The sequence below is a fragment of the Clupea harengus genome, chromosome 9, assembly GCF_900700415.2.
Source record: "Clupea harengus chromosome 9, Ch_v2.0.2, whole genome shotgun sequence".
NCBI classification, from domain to species: Eukaryota; Metazoa; Chordata; class Actinopteri; order Clupeiformes; family Clupeidae; genus Clupea; species Clupea harengus.
In genome coordinates this window covers 19,577,410-19,592,728 of record NC_045160.1, presented here as the reverse complement: position 1 = coordinate 19,592,728, position 15,319 = coordinate 19,577,410, and positions in this window count along the sequence as shown.

The window sequence follows — 15,319 nt, the reverse complement described above, 5'->3', positions numbered from 1 at the left end:
TACAGCCGAACCACATCCGTGGGGACGTCCTTTACCAACCCCACCATCACTTGTCATATTGCTTTAATCATTTTGTCCCTGAGTACTATGGGTTCAATAACACAAGCTGCACATCATAATTCAGAGTGTTGGCACCAGTGCACTTTCTCTCATAGACCACTATTCAGAATTGGCTTCCTTTGTGAATATATTTGAAGCTCCTAAGGGTGTTGCTCAGCACACAGGACAGCCAGTTAGACTCAACACCAAAAATAGACGTCCCAACAAAACACATTTTTATACCTAGCCACCTCTCTACCCAACACCTAGCCACCTCTCTACCAAACAAAGGCCCCACTGCCTGATGTACAAATTAAATGTAATGTATATGTTTAAAAAGTTCAAATATGCTCTGTCGTCAAAGTAATACTATGGAGAAGCCATGGCAACAACATTGGTTCCAGAACACAATGAAAATCCAAGGATAGCAAAATGGCTGAGATTTGACACAACATACATGTGTGTGTCTGACTATTACATTTATATTTACTCATTTTGCAGATGCTCCAGTAAAATAGCACTAAGTACTAAATCTACTCAATATGAGTATTTTACTGTACATAACATTCACAAACATAGTGATACATGTCCTGTTTACATGGGAACAGAACATTTTCTTTGCCATAGCTTTGTAAGAATAGAGAGGAATAGTGCCCTTGTAAAATAACTTATGCAGTTTGTTCTCATCTCGTGTCCAACTGAAAACCTTGATGGGTTTGTAAAAACAGCGCCAGACCTGCTTGGCCTTGTTTTGTGCTTTGTGTCTCTGGCTTCTTCCTCTCACTGGGATTCTGCAGTCTGCGTTTTTCAAATGTTCACTACGGGCAGGGGACCCTCAGAAGATATGTGAGAGCACAGCTGAGTCTGTGATACAAGCCACTGTTCCTCTCCAGGAGCAGACTTCTTTCTCATCAGCGCTCACCGCCACACAGTGCTGCCGTCTGAACTTTGTCAACGCAAAACTCTCGCAGCTGGCACTGGCACTCTCGGTTCATATTAGTTTATTTGTTTGTCTTTGAAAAAAGGGATTTGGCCGTCTGTATTTAGCATCATTTTCCCCAACAAAGACCATTCGAAATTAATGTTAATTTTGCTCACTATCACAAGTTTGATTTGAATCAGTATTTCATGTTTCGAAGTGGACCTGAGGCCTGATGACTGATACACCTGGCTCAGAAACGCCTGCAGCTGTTCCTCTTTCCAGAGTGACGAGGTTTTTTTTTTCCCCAGATGAAAAACGCAGCGCGAGGTGGCTGGCAAGAAATTAATGTCATATTTAATTTGAGACGCTGTTCCATTTTCAAATTTGAAATTGCACTGGAGGATTTCAGGTGTGACAGCTATTACAAATGTGAGGAAATCCATCACCTCCCTGCTCTCCTTTCTCCTTCACTCTGCTCTCTTCCTCCTCTTTCCCCATCTCTCTCTCTCTCTCTCCCCTTCATGCTCGCTGTCTTTCTCCCCAATTCTGTCTTTCATTCATTGATTCCAACCCCTCATACCCTTCTCTCTCTCTCCCTCTGCATTTTCCCCTCACTTCTTCATCGCTATACATTCTCTCTCTTTCTCTCTCTCTCTCTCTCTCTCTTTTTCTCTGTCTTTCTCTCTGTCATCGTTGCTCTTGTCTGGAAGCCAGAGGAGCTTTCCTCCTGGTTGTCAGCATCACAGCTCCTGTCCTCCCACACCTGCTGGGCCAGAGAGCTCGGGGAGAGACGGCACACTGCCTGACGTGACTCATCCTGGATGCTGTTAGCACCGGGGAAGAAGGAATGTAAGAATTCTCACTACACAAGACAGAGAGAGAGAGAGAGAGAGAGATAGACAGAGAGAGAGAGGGAGCGAGACAGAGAAAGAGAAAGGAGGCAGAGCATCACTCCCGCAGAAGGAGGCCCTACTGGCCTCTTGTACGGCTTCAGCTACTGATTCTGTATCACAGATTCAGTCTCAATACTGACAGCACCCAGACAGAATCGGAAGAATTGTCACCAATGCTTACTGAGGGCTTCATTTACCTCTAATACTGCTATTAGGGAATTAAATGGCCCGTATCACACTGAAAGACTGATAAGTGATGCATATTTACTCTATAGATTTGAAGGGGCCCAAATAGCAACTAACTTATTTGAATTCTGATGTTATGGGGTTGATGTTGTTCCTTCTAGGTTTAGAGGTGATACTATGAACTGCGATCTTGAAGTGCTCTTTGAAAGTGTTCAAGCAGTGAATCTATTGGTGATGCATTCTCCCTCTTACATTTGAGACTGAGGGGTGACTTAAGGTGAACGAGCTCACATACAGTTTTGTACTACCTCAGCAGCTCATTCATTCATCAATGTTTTTGTTTGAATCAGTAATAGTTGGATCCCACAATAAAGTTATTTCACTTAAGTCCTTAACCATTACTACGGTTCCTGCTTACCAGGGGCCTCTTGATTAAAGGCTGCTCTAGAATGCTAAAATTGCCTATACACACACATGCTAGAATGCTAGAGTTGCCTATACACATGCTAGAATGCCATTCAGAAAGGGTTACCCTGAAGTTCTATTCCCCCATTCCATTGACCTCTAACATGCATTCTACATTCTACATGGATGCTCGTAACCACTTGTGACCACAGTTTACTTTGTGTCTGTTTCTCTCTCCGAACCCCTTCTCGTTTTCTGATTCATGAGTGGTTGTCTGGGGTACGCAGACTGCAGACAAGAAGTAATCAGTGCCTTCTCATAGCACATCCGCTAACCTTGTTATTAATGTCATCGTTTTACAAATCATGCCTTGCTGAGAGGGCTGCTTAACTGAGAACAAATACACAAACACACAAACACACACACTTTAGAGCCCAAGTCTGATTGCATCTGGAGACCCCAGTGTCACAGCGCTAAGCAACAGAAGCATCACTGTCCGTGTCAGCTGACTACAGCGGACCAATTAAATTGTTTGAAAAATGACTACAGGTGTCGAAAGCCGTCTCCAGAGGACTCATTTGGAGAGCCGCAGTTCTCTGGCGTGTGCTTGAAGAGAGAGTAGCCATACCCTTTAAAACAGACTGGGTTTGTTTCTGTTTCTCTGGGCCTTCACGGTGAAATATCACAAGGGGTTCGGTGTGCCTACGTTTCTCTTCTCTCTTTTCACTCATTTTTCATGCCTCTCTCTATCAAAGTCATATTAAGTTCAAGCAACCCCCTACCTACTCTCAAAAATACACTCTGGCTATTGCCATTAACATGGGCTTGTCGGTACAGTTAAATTACTTGAATTGCAGAACGTTTGAACAATCAGTAGGTTTGGGCAACTAATGTTTTGTTCCTTGAAGCTTGCATTTGTAAATTGAATACATGAATATAGATTAGGAACTACACTTCCCTCCATCCTTCTCCACTGAAGGAATGACAGCACCCATTGGCAAGCTCATAACAGATCTCAAAACGTACTAACCTGCTTCTTTACCAGTTACACAAAAATAGCCATCAACTCAAGCACGTAATGCCCCCGCGTTGCCCTCGAGCCAGCCCTGACCAAAACGAGGACATGCTTCAGCAGTCCTGCAGGTGTTTACTCAGAGGTTTAACAACATGGCCGCTCTGATGTGAGGTCTCTCTGAGTTGTCATGGCTGATGAGCATTTGACTTCTTAGCTGAGAGGCATCCTAATCATTTCCTCTCCTCAACTCTCCAATCATATCGTCATTAGTGCCAGACTCTACCTGCCATTAACAGCACTCTCTAATCAGAGCCCCAATCAGCCAGAAGCAAAGGGAGCCCTCTCCATGGTTCTGAAGCGTTCCACACAGGAGTGGATCAGGATCATTCCTAAATTGCAGATGTTCTTTTTTTTTTTTTTTTAAGTGCTGAGCCCAGTGCACTTATCTCCTCAACTAAATCAGTGGTGAGAGTTATGGAGTTTAACAGAGTATCTCCAGAACTGTTTCAGCCCAGAGACAAAAAGGAGAATTCAAATGAAGCATTCAACTTCAAATGCTAAGGTTGTTCGTTGGACGTGTAGGTTATTGAACATTGAGGTTTAATGTTACTAATCTTGTGTTGTCGTCCATAAAGCTTTGCTAATGTTCTGTATTTAAAGCTTCTTTAACACTAAGTGTTACCATTTCAAGAACATTATCCCTATATAGTGCCTGGTGTCACCCACCCCCAAACACACACACACACACTGAAACATTTAATGTTCCTTCAGTATACCAAGTATCAACTGGACAACCAGGGTTTCTGTGGAAATTATATTGATGGGCTACTGACTGATCCTTGAAATTGCCTGGATTGATAATTAGGTGGGAATCAAGCCACACCACATCTAGTCCTGCAAGGGTTATAATGGCTTTTAGGCACTAAATGCCCTGATTTGATTGCACCATAAATGTAAAAAGGTCTCTAATTTGAAAGCATATGAAATTTTCACCTAAGCACATTATTCTGAGATTTATTATTCCATTTGTGTCAGTCATTTTGGTCTCCCAGCCATGATTTGGAGAGGTCTGGAGGTCATTTTTCTCACCGGCAAAAGGCCTTCCTTGACAGGCCAGTACATGAATATGAATATTGCAAGAGATTTTGGATATTTTTAGCCCAACTGAAACTGAACCAATGGCATTGCAAGGGGGACGGGTTTGCTCAAAGGTAATTTCTTAATTTGTGTGGTTTCATTACGTGCATAAAAAAAGCAATCTCTCTCCTGTGACTGTGTCAAATTGACTCTGTACGGCAAAATGCACTCATCTGCATAGCTGTCACAGCGCCTCACAAGATCTGGCACCCAATAACTTCACAATGCACAGAATTACCGGTGTCAATTTTCGATGTGACACAGCAATTTACATTGCACACACTGCAGGGACAAGCGCATATTTCCAGAGCTTTGCGTGGTTAATGGGTGGAACGCTATTTGCATTATAATTTGGGGTGAATGTGAAGTGTAATCAAGCTACATTGACTCTTGTGGAAGTGCGGTGACATGGTGGGCGCTGAATTGGAAACATGGTGAGCGCTGCCTGCCACCCAGGCTAGCATGCTAATACTAGTGTTGGCTTGTTTGTGTTTTTCTAGCCTTGTTCGTTGGCTTGTTGACCAGTTTGCTCTGGAAAACCCAAAAGTTTGCCGCTTCTACATGCTCGCAAATGCCGATGCATAATGGTGAGCTGATGTTCTGATGAGTTTAGATGTCAGTTAAATGTACAGTCCTCAATGATAGTGCACTTTTTGTCTAATTCAGTACATTTCTGCTCGATCTGCTAGCTATCCAATCTGTGTGCACGCTCAAATAACCCCTGCTCGTGTGCAAATTTGCTCTGCTCCTGCTCAAAACGGTCTGCACTCAGATATACTGTTGCTTGCACAAATGTCAAGCACTCAGGCTTTCTCTGAGCGCTCATGAAACTTCATCTTAAAGATTTCTCCTTTATCTCCCGGATTGTTGGGAAATGACCCTTTAAAAATTCACCATTCAATAGATGCGCACTACCCGATCAGTCGCTACCCGATAATAGTTGCGCATTCGCCACTTTGCGACACTGTAGACAGCGGAATACAATCGCTGGCTAAAGCTGATGGAAGTTCGTGAAAGACGGTATACTTTAAGAAGTTTGGTCATTTAAGAAGTTTGGTCACAGCTGTAAGTTCTTAACGTTTGTATAAAAAAGAAGTTAAAGATATACTGGATATCCTCTTTTGTTCTCCATGTCAAGTTCTATTGGCTAGCACATCAATGCTTTATTTGTTTTACCTACTGCTATATTTGGTCACTTCTTCATAATACAAACTATTTGCATTTTACCCTTACTCCGTCTCCACACTTTTAATAATTAAATATTACATTAAATATACCCACATTATGCGTTAAGACAACCCCATATGTTGACGTTGAGCCTTCTGCCGTAAACAGTTTGTGTCTGAGCATGCGCGATGTGCTGGACTACCAGCCGATAGAGGACTACCATCCGGTAGCGACAATGCCCTCCGTTGATGACGCACTGGATTACTCCGGTTCTGCTCAAAACTGGTTTGTTAGATGGCACCAAGGTTACAAGAATCCTGGACAGAACCGGTTCAAGAACCAGTTCCCTGTTGGTCGAAAAGAGCTAACAGTGTCCCTGACGGACTACTCCTAGATAGCATACAATCATTGAAACTATGTTCAATTTCATTGAATTTACATCAGACTTTGATGTTGATTTATCACAATTTTTGCACCCTTGATTCATTTTGAAAATCATAACTCAACATTAATGGGGTGTCAATGGTATCTCAACTGATCTTAAACCACAGCAAATGACTATTAATATTGCAAAATATTGTGAAAATAAAGGTAAATGTAAAGGTCAGGTATTAAGGTCATAAGAAATCATGACAAATGTCATTAAAAACATAATCTATATAGTAGCCTATTTTACATTATATAATAGCCTGAATCAAGTACAGTGGACTAATGGAGAAAGCCAGTCTAATAATGTTATATAAGAATGTCTGTGCTGAACAGATAGATTATCAAAGTAAACACATTTTAAGCCTCAGTCCACAACCAAAAGGAATGATATTCATCTCTACACCCCACCCCCCTGGCAAATGTGCCCTTTTGTGGCAAATATGGAATCATAAAGTTCAAACATCCACATAAGCACTTCCGCATCCAGGCTTACCTCTTGTTCTGAACATGTCTCTCTACTTTACTGTGTTCTCTACAGACACAGTAACCACACTTCATGGCATCCTCTCGAGCAGGCTTCTATTGACATCAGCTAGACACAACTCCACGGCTCTCCCTTCATAAAAATAGGAGTTAAAAATACTGTAGTCCAGAGGAGCTGTCAGCTGTCAGCCAGCTCCAGTGTGCAGTAATTGATGTGACACACTGTTGGGTACTCTATGGAAGGCTCTTAAGGCCGTACACTCCCTCCACCCACCACTGATGACTTATTAAAAATAGGTTAAGAGCCCATCACTGCTAAAATAAGCATTACTGAATCACCTTCAGGCTGTTGTAATTGCCAGATGCTAGTTGGCACTGCTAATGCTCCGTGCAACATTTGAATCACCTTAATGCTGTCACCCTCATGAACTGCACTGAACGCTGACAATATTTCTGTTGCAATCATGGGGTACTCTGATCGTGTTGAAGTTAATGGGTTTGCTTGTTTACTTTGTAGATATTTAGTATAAGCATTGTTACATCCCTATCTAGGCTAGCCTTTCCCTGGAGCACCACAGTAATAAGTGCATGATGAACTGATAGAAGGAGAATCATGTGGAATTCTTATTCATGAGTATTCATTCATCATCAGTCCTGATCTTGTCTGTCTGTCTTTGCACTCAGGCCTGCCGACAACCGGGGAGGTTTGCCCATGGCGTCATACAAGCTACTACTGTACAGGCTAACGTTACCTACCTGGCTGGGAAGCCACTACACTAAGCTATATGTAAATGTATGTGCTGGCTGAATATAAAGAACAACTAGCTAATTTAAGTAAGATGTAAGACACTCATGTAAGAAGTAAGACACTCATAATAAAACTGTTTGCACTCTACCATGTCTGTAGTCAGATTAATGGTTTGGCACTGCTTTCAATAGAGCGCCAGCTGGCGCAGAATCTGGACTTTAAGAACTTAAAACATGACTTTGCTACCAAAAAGGTACGGCGGATGGCAACATAAGGGCATAAATTCACAGTGATCTGATGTTGAACTGGTGGAGCTGGTTGGCTATGATGTGTTGCCTTTTACATTTGCTCACTTTGCCTGCATGTCATTGTCAGCGTACTGTGTTTGACTTTAATGCTGATTTTGACATTTGCTAACTAAGTTAGGAAGTGATTCTTATGTTATGAGTTAATAGGCTAGGCTACTAATGTGAAGTGATTTCATACAAGCCTGTATTTTGAACGTTTTTGAATGAGAGTCAAGTTGACGTAACAATAAAGCATTAGCGTTGAATAATTCTAAGCCTGCTGTCAAACGTAGATTTACTTTAATTGGGGCGGGGGCGGGGGGGACCGTTTAAATAATGTTGTCCCTGGGCCCAGACATCATGCACGACAGCCCTGCTACAGTGTGTTTGAGCAATTAAAGCTAAATCTCAAACCTCAGAGAAGGGGAAAAATGATCTATCTTATGACAGCTCTCACACAGGCTACATCATCCATTCACTTTCTTACCATACTTATTGCTCATGTCATATCTTTATTAGCTAGTGGTTATCACTCGAACACGAACAATTGGAAAACACTTGATGTATTTGTATTGCTTTATGACTTTAAGGGGATGACTGAAGCATCATCAATCTGCCAGTGGCACATTTAATTGCCATAGAGAGTGCATGATGTGTTTGGAACATCATCAAAATAAAGGACAATTGGGAATTCTCTTCACAGGCAGAAGAACAGGTCCTATAGTATCGCTGTTAATTAGCAGTTTGTAAATATTTGTTTTTTTTTCATAGGTTTGTTTCACACCAGAAACTGGATTTTCTCTCAGTGTACGAACAGCATAACAAAATGGACATAACATCTATTCATCATTTTTGAAACATTTGGAAAATTCATGAATTAGGTCATAAAATGACTGTTAATCTGTTAATTCATTAAGTAAATTTGTAAAATCTTAAAATGAAAAAGACTACATGTTCATGTTTGTTAATCAGTCAATCATAGCTCTGCTTACCAACCACAACTGGACCACAGATTGAAGTGTGGAAATGGAGAGGAATGCTGAGGTTGTGTCTTTTAAGCTCCATTGCAGGGTCAAGTGGTCAAAGAAAGACATATTAAAAGACTTGACATGAAAGTTAATTGAGTTTCTCAATGGTACTTGGTCTGTAAACAGAAGGTGTGTGCTAACAGAGGAGAAACACAAGGGTAGTGTGTGTGTGTGTCTGTGTGTCTGTGTGTGTCTGTGTGTGTGTGTGTGTGTGTGTGTGTGTGTCTGTGTGTGTGTGTGTCTGTGTGTGTGTGTGTGTGTGTCTGTGTGTGTGTCTGTGTGTGTGTGTGTGTGTGTGTGTGTGTGTGTCTGTGTGTCTGTGTGTGTGTGTGTGTGTGTGTGTGTGTGTGTGTGTGTCTGTGTGTCTGTGTGTGTGTGTGTGTGTGTGTGTCTGTGTGTGTCTGTGTGTCTGTGTGTCTGTGTGTGTCTGTGTGTGTGTGTGTGTGTGTGTGTGTGTGTGTGTCTGTGTGTGTGTGTGTGTGTGTGTGTGTGTGTGTGTGTGTCTGTGTGTCTGTGTGTGTGTGTGTGTGTGTGTGTGTGTGTGTGTGTGTGTGTGTTCAGTGTGTGTGTGGTGTGTGTGTGTATGAAGGTTAAGACAAGCCTGCCAGAGGAGATTGGCATCTCGATGGACACAAAGAAATAGTGTTTATCCAGGGTGCATCCACTCTCCCTTCAATGTAGCTCATTATGCTGGCCGGCTATCTGCCCCAGACGTCAGGAACACAATTAAAACACAATCTCAAAGGGGTGAGCAAACTGCTCATTGGTTTTCTGCAGCCAACAGCACAGAACCAAAAAGCCTTCAGGAGAGCCAACCATTTCCGTTCTATTTGGACAACAGCTTATTTGACATCCCTGACCCAAGTCCTTGGCTTGAGTCTTTGTTTTTGTCAAACATGTGCAAGCAGGGCTACAACCGCATGCATTGTGTCCTGTTATTTTGATGAATGTCATTACTGTACTATTAACCTTGCAAAGGCAGCCCCCGCCCCCCCCTCCCACTCACCTCCTACATCCAGACAAATGACAGCATAGATATCTTTTCCAGATAAAATGGCCTCTGATGGGGTTTTCTGCCCATGTCTCGGGCCTGAGGTATCAAAATAAATTAACTTTCAGATATTTCCTCCTCTTCGATCCCAGCCTTGATATGCTTGCTTGTAGCTCTTGAGACCGGAGCTCTCCCTCTCCCCCTCCCTCTCTCTCTCCCCTCTCTCCTCCTTTTCCCCAACCTCCCAGTGACCAAATGTAATCTTTCGCATTTCATTTGCACATGTATTATTATTTATGTGGAGGGTTGAGATTTACTGTGGGCGATGGACACAGATTGGATTTTTTTGGTCAGGGGGGGGCTTGAGGTTGAGGTTAGGGAATGATGTGTGTTTGCGTACGTGGTGGTTGGGTGGAGGTGGGGGTTGATGGTTGGATGAGATGGGATAGGATAGGATGGGGAGGAGGGTGGGCTCAGGTAATTATCCTAGAGATGAATGGGGATGGAGATTGGTCTCAGGCTCTGGCAAGCTGCAGGGGCTTTATTATTAAATATGGAGCTGCGTGATCAAATCTGCTGGCCCTGCGGCTATTGACCGCCGTAGGGGGAGAGATAAAGTTAAGGAGGACAGGGAGACGACAGGCTGATGGATGTATTATTTGTGTATGTGGCCCATCGATGCTGCTCTACCGCTGGCAGTTTCGTGTCCTCATTAAAATTTGATAATCTGGCATACACGCTCTCACTCACACGTGCACACACACAAACACACACACACACACTCACACGTAAATATCTGCGCACATATCTAAGCAGATGAAATGGTCTGTTGGTTTTTCATGAAAGGTGTGAGAATTGCAAGATTTGCAAGAGAATTGAGAGATAAAAAACTTTGACTTGGTTTTTGTTCAGCAGTGAGATCTCAACATCCATTTGTCAAACTCACTTATTGATAAGGCTGAAGGAATCAATAGATAGAAGATTGTAAAAACATATATAAAATATTGAATTCATTCATCTCAATCATCTAAAGCTATGAATGACAGGAATCAGCTATAACTAAACTACACTAACTAAAACACATTTTATGTTTTGTTGCTTTTTGAAAGTACTCACTTATTTTAAGATGTATTTTCCAGTTATTGGACTTTTATAAATTCCATGTTAAGTTTCCTGTTCAAGAAACACATATTTTCACATGCATATATAACTTAAGGATTGTGTTTCATTTTGAGACTGGCATTTTGCATCAGTAGTCATGGCAATAGTGCCTAACAGTCAGTAAAGAGAGGCTCATGTTCCTGTAAAGTGCCTATGGATAATAATTCAATGCAATTCAATTCTATTTCATTTATATAGCGCCAAAACTATAAAATTGCCTCAAGGCGCTTTACAGAGCCCAGTCCCAGAACCCCCTTAGAGCAAGCACAATGGCAACAGGGGCAAGAAAAAACTCCCTGTTAATCAGGAAGAAACCTTAAGCAGAATCGCGGCACATAAGGGGGGACCCATCTGCTTGAGGTTGGATAATAACTGTTCCAAAGGTTCTGTCCTCTCTCTTCAGTCCACTCTCCTCAAACCATGGTTTTGCAGGGCAGAGAAACTCGTGCTAAAATTCAGATCTTGTTAATGGTATTATCAAATGTGATCTTAATGCTCAGCTGCATCTGAGCATTGACACTGACCCATGATTTATGATAGAAGACATTTCAGAGACACTGAAGAGAACTCAATGAAGGGAAATCCTCAGATTAATTTTGATGGTACGTGGTCCATGTGGAGTTGGCTAGTTAGCTATTCTCTGTACTATTCTATAGCAACATTACCTTACTTGATGTGTTTTGGGTTGTTGCAGTAGCTTGCTTGTTTGGTTGTTATCAGAGGTATTAGCTTGTTGCATGTGTTCATACATGTGTAGTTCAGACATATGTACATATAACTCAACTGGTATTAGGTTATTCTGAGAAAGTTGGAGGATATGCACATCTGGACAAATAGCTTTAACGCCTAAATTTGTTTTAGTGGTAAAAAATCATAATATCAAAATGTCCTCTAAAACCATTTCAGAGGAAGTTGCTTGGTGAAGGTTTTGTGGTCACTATCTGTGCCATGAGACTTTAAAATTCAGAGCTGAGTTTGTCCATCACCTCCCAGAGACCCGGGGCATTCTTATTTATCAACCTCCCAGTGGCTGTGGGGATGTGACGGGACAGATGTCATTCATCATTTCCATGGAAACTAGCTTTCCGCCGGACAGCCGCCGCAATCTGCAGCCCATCAGACCTCTGCCGCTCCCTGTTTTTGTCCCTCACAGGCTGCCATCGCTGCCCAGATAAGATTGTCACAGACAACCTCAACTCTGCCTGTCAAGTTGGGAAGAAAAGGAGGGTAAATGGGGAGTGGAGAGGTTTTCTTTTATATTTGCTTTTTCATTATTATTACTATTGTGGTTTCTTTCTTCTCCTGTCAGCCTTTGACCTGGATTTCAAAAAGAGGCTGTTTGAAGCACCGCGTGGCAGGGCTGGAATATTATCGGGTGGAGGCAGTGACAGCTCCGTTCAGAGATCAGGTGGCTTTATCTAGTTGTAAACAGATTTAAAGCAGAAGGGAAAGGGTAAGATGTAAAACTCTGAGGTACGGAGCACTATGACATACCAAGTTAACAGTGACTGTGAACGTGCCATCTGTTTGGATATAAAGGTCACCAGTGAAGCAGTAGGGAATATGAAAGTCACTGGCTGGGAGAAAAAGCATTGGATTCAAAGACATTCATTCCATGCTGTATGTTATAATTTATTATTGGTCATATTTTTATGGTGTTTAAACATTAAACAAAACAATCATTGCACACTGCTTAATATTTGGACCTATTAAGATGTAGACTGATGTCACACATTACATTACAACAGAGGACAGGAGAAGAAGTTTAAATAACTTCCATATTTAGCAACCTATTCCGTCCTCTGGTTTTTCAAGAGCTGATATCAAATGGAGAAAAAGTACTTTCCCCAGGAAACAAAGTGTGCCTGACTGCCATCATCAGCGGATCTCCTCGCCGTCCTTGAGGGATTGATCAGATGCGGGGCTATGTATGTATGGAGAGAGAGAAAGAGAAAGACAGAGGAAGAGAGCGAGAGAAAGAGGGAGAGCGAGAAAGAGAGAGAGAGGAGAATGGAGAGCTAGATAGATAGTTAGATAGATTGGAGATGAGCAGGCATTATTTATTTAAAGGGATAATTAATAAGAGGCCTGCTCCATCACCGTCTCATCCACCTCTGATGCTTTTCATTTTTAATGTTATTCATGGGAAGGAGAGAAAGAAGAGGGGAACATTTGAAATTTTCCCTTTCCTTATTACTGCGGCAAAGAAAGTGTCACATTACTTTGCCAGATGATTACTTGCGGGTGCCCTCAAAACTGTACATGAATACCGTAATGGCAAACAGGCCAGATGAAGGAGGGCTGACCTGCCAATGCCAACCCTTAAACCAGCAGATGAGCCACTGGGTCAAATGATTCCTTTAAGATGATTCCTTTAAGAGCTTTTTTTTTTTTGAAGGTGAATAATTTGCGAGGGGTATAAGACTGTCATGACTGAGACATGCAAATATTTGGGGGGAAAACTAAGACAACTAACGCAAAAAATATGTGCGGCAGCCCTGGTGGTGTGTTGGAAAAGAAATTGTGTTTTCTGAGGTTTAGCCTCAATCTCATTGTCAGTCAGGCAAGACAGGTGGTATTAAAGATTCTCATTACATGGCTCTCCAAATGTCTCCTCTCAATCCCCAGCAGATGGACAGCACGCTGGATCAGAGCTGACAAACATTAATATGAAATGAGCACCACTGACGGGCTCGTCTTCTGCTGCTGGCGCGCCGTGCAGACGGGACTGGTTACCGTGAGAGCCAAGTGATTGACAGCTACTCACAAGTGACAAAAAAAATGTGGAAGCACCCTTAAGTCACATGGCAAGTTCCTTTGCTCACATGCTTGGTGGGTTGAGCAGTGAGATCCCGAAAATTCCAATCCAAAACTATTCACTGCCTTTTAAAGCCAGCTGTGGATACTCAAGAGTATTACTCGAGACAATGATATGTAGGGTTATTTCTGATATAATGTGGTACAGTTCATGGCAACAAGAGGACGAGGTGCAGTGCTGTTTTTTCACTCGGATGCACAGACTAAAATATGGTTTTGCACTGATATTTAGACAGTCACAGAGAAAATGTACATCAACTAAATGAACCACTGAATTTCTATATTCTGAGTTACGGTTGCTTCATGTGCATTCTTTGAATATGTCTACCTATGTCATTAGGTACGGCTCTGTAGCAAACCCTGGTTGGTCCTCTCAAACACTGCCGTTCAATTCAGTGACTGTCGATTTATGCAGCACCATTAACAATGACTGTGCTCAAGGTTCTTTACAGAAACCCAAACCCCCGATATTGGTATGGGAAAAAATGTCTTTCAACAGCAGGACGCCTTGAATAAAACCCAGTCCGCCTGACTAAGCCTAGCCCAGACTGTGTCCTCTGCTGCTTTTCAAAAGATGATTCACCATCGGAGTACACGCTGTATGCGAGAACTCTTCAGAGCAGCCCTTGCACGTACCTCTTTTCTGCTTCTTAGCCCTGCCACATTTACCCTTCAGCATGTGGTAATTAGCCTGATGTTAGTTTAGCTTTAAACAGTCCCTTTGTGTGGGGAACTTCACAACCTTCATTCATTCCACACAGTTTGTGGAGTTTATGACAGTTATGTGCCCTGCGGTGGGGTCCAAATAACAGACTGTCTCCTTTATCTCCTTCACATGAACTAGAGTGGGAGCGGGACACCAGGCCCTTTTGATTTATTTTTAGCCTGGCTGGTGGCAGCAGGTGCTCTCCTCCTTGGGCTTATGGCATCAATATAAATGGGAGATAATTACTTTTGTGACAATGTGCCAATTAAATTAGACTAGGCAAAACAACATAATGGCGATTTGTTATGCTCTGGTGAGCAATAACACACCAATCATAATTAACCACCCGACGCACGTAGAGGAAAAGGCTTGTGACGTGAAACTGGGGGGGGGGGGGGGGGGTGGAAGAACGAGAGAAAAAAATGAGAGATAAGATTTCATTCTCTTTCCTCGACTTTCCATCAGCTGAGTAGATTTAATGCTTGATACTGGTGTCATGCAGCTTTGCTGAAGGTTTGACTGAAGGAGGGAGGGAGGGAGGGAGGGAGGAAAGACTGATGAGTCTGCAGGGAGAGAGATGGAGCTGAAATGTGATGGATTATGAAGCAGAGTATGTCAGGGCCGTATCATTCATATTGACTAGTTTCTGGATTATTGTAATGTCTATTGGCAGATTTGATTGTGACACAACTAAGAGTAATTGTTTGTGTTAATGCCTTTCTTGGAAAGTAATGCATTCCTAAAAATGAAAATAAAAATGCTTTGTATATGCCTTTTCCTGCACTTTACCACCATAAATCACAACATTCTCCACAAAGTACTACATTGAACCATATAACGTTTAATGACAAAAAGTCCACCGGGATTGATTAAGGATAAATTTAGGTTAAGAAATAAAATACGCA